This window comes from Chionomys nivalis, chromosome X (genome assembly GCF_950005125.1).
Source record: "Chionomys nivalis chromosome X, mChiNiv1.1, whole genome shotgun sequence".
NCBI lineage: Eukaryota > Metazoa > Chordata > Mammalia > Rodentia > Cricetidae > Chionomys > Chionomys nivalis.
In genome coordinates, this window is record NC_080112.1 from 120,589,274 (window position 1) to 120,591,876 (window position 2,603).

Genomic DNA, 2,603 nt, shown 5'->3' on the forward strand with positions numbered 1-2,603 from the left:
ATTTCCTTCCAACCTAATTGCTATTCACAATATATCACTTCATGCTGTGAGGATAAAAGTAGTCTTTGGGACTTTCCCCTTTTGACTTGTTGAAGAGAAGGACTAAATTTATGAATTATTTTAACACATATTACTTCTCATCTTCCTTGGTGTCTAGTGAGAACCGAAAAATGTAGCTAGTAGGAATTTTTGTCATCTATCCCCTTCAAAAGAAAAAAACAGGATCTTGAAGGGGAACATTTTTCAGCCAATGGCCTTTGAGAGGCTGAACCAGGAGGGGTGTGGCATAGGCTCAGAGATCTCTTTGAAAAAAAAGGAAAATTAAATTGGATAGTAGGTATATTAATGTGAACTTATAATAATAATGCTAATATAATAATATAATAACACTACTACTACTAGTACTATTACTACTAATAATAATAATAATAGTGAGTAATAGAGTGAATACTTTTGAGCTATTTTTATACACAATTTACATTGGTATAGATTCTTATATATTGATACAAATTCAAATTATATTTGTTATATTGAATATGCTCCAATTTCTGTTTACAATATTTGTACACCTATGCAAAGTTATTTTGCTAGGTTGTATGCATGCTTGTTTCTACCTCTGCTTAAGAGATGTAGGGATAAGTCCTGCCCCTTAGGGGGCATGTTCGCCTTGGGCTAATGTTTACCTATAAATCTGGCGAGCGTGCTCACAGCGCTTGCTTCTGCTTTCCTGGTTTCCGCGGGAACGGTGGTTTTGTAAGTCTATTTCCCCATTAAAGCTGTATGTATTTTTACAATCTGTCTGCATTCGTTTACACAGTTACATTTTGGCGCCCAAAGTGGGGCTCGAACCCACAACCCTGAGATTATGAGTCTCATGCTCTACCGACTGAGCTAGCCGGCGACCAGCAGCTGGGGCTGCAGGAACACAGCCCGCAACTCCTACAACAAAGAGATTTGTATATTGATACAATTTTAGGATATATCTATCATAATGCATTATACATCTCTACCTTTGATCAAAATGCTTATACATTGTTTACATTTTGAGGTCATCATTTGTTGCACAGTTGTTTAAAGATTGTTTAATATTATAATATGAAGTCTTAGTCTTTAAGTTATATAGATACTAGGTATTATAGGTCAATAGTTGTCCATGTTTGTCATACTTATAGTTGGACTAATCGGGTTCATAAAATACATAGAGACTGTATTCTGCATAGATAAGTAATCTTCAAATACCTCAAGGAACTGTAGAACATGGCATTTAAATAACTTAGGGTTCTGTTGATGTGAGACACGATTGTTTGCTCCTTGTAGCACTGATCTGTTCCTGAAAGAATGTTGAGTGCTGAAGACACTCCACTTGCAGCTTTTTTTCTTCTTGGTAAAACTGGCCTTTGGTCAAGAAATTGCCCTTGTCTTGACCACTGACAAAATGCATGGGGTTTGGACTGGACAAGCAAGATACAAAAAAAAAAAAAAAAGACTGTCAAATCTTGCCAAGATAGGGTAAGATGCCTTTTAAAATCTTCCTGCCTCTGAAAAAGGTCTGTCAGTTACTCTAGGCCTTGGCCAAAGTTGTTTGCTTCAACATTGCAAATGAGACTTTGGGTGATTGCCCAGGTAGCAGGATGTCTCTGTCATCTACTGCACATTTTGGAAGCAGCTTGATTGGCCTTACTGCCTAATTAAGTAATATTATATCTCCCTTCTCATGCTTCGATGGGGGTTGAAGATTTGATAGTTGTAGCTACCTTCCTCTTATAATCTAGCCAACACATTACTAATACAAGACTAAGGCTACTTAGGATAAAACAATTATTAAAATATTTAGCATATATTTCTTGCTTAATATTGCCTATACTGCTTATAATTCTTATTTTTATACTTGATATCTTTTCTTATTGTTTATAGCTTTGTATTGGGTTTTGAACTTTCTTATTTAGACAAAAGGGGGAGGTGATGGGGAACCTCCTTCAGCCAATGGCCTTTGAGACGCTGGACCAGGTGTGATGTGACTTGGGGATACCAAAAAGCACTCAGGAGAGCCCTTTCTGCCTCTTTCCATGCACTACACCTGGATGTTGGATCCTGTTCCTGTTTCCCCGTTGTGATCTGTGAGTTTTCCTATTACAAAAGAAAAACCTTAGCATACTCTATTCAGAGTTAGTGTGGGATTATTTGAACGGTGTTACCCCTCTCATCTGATGCATTCTGCTTCAGGATCTCTAATAAAATCTACCAAGACTCAACTTCATTTATTCATGGGTCTCATTAAAAATGGGGTTTGGAGCTGGGCTGTAGCTCAGTAGTACTGTGTTTGTTCAGCATTTACAATGACTTGGTTTCAGGTGTCAGAACTGCAAAGTTCGAGTGAATTTTAATAAGGCCAAAGTGTCTCTGTCACTGATTCTGTACATATTTGAAATATTTTCCTATGTGTGAAACTTAATCTACTTAGTACTATTGAAAACCAAAAGGTATTTTCTCAAGTATGATTCCGACTGAAATATTTCTTCAAACTTTTAAAATTCATTTTTATTCTGTTTCATAACTAAGCTCTCCAATAAGCTTATTTATATTCTGTGTCATAATATAGACTT

The 2,603-nt window shown here is 36.4% G+C and overlaps 1 non-coding gene across 1 annotated transcript; it reads right to left on the bottom strand.

Moving 5' to 3' along the window:
* Positions 1–828: 828 nt before the first annotated feature.
* Trnam-cau (transfer RNA methionine (anticodon CAU)) lies at positions 829–900 on the bottom strand. Its single transcript has one exon. It is a non-coding gene; the product is annotated as a tRNA-Met (tRNA).
* Between the last annotated feature and the right edge of the window lie 1,703 nt (positions 901–2,603).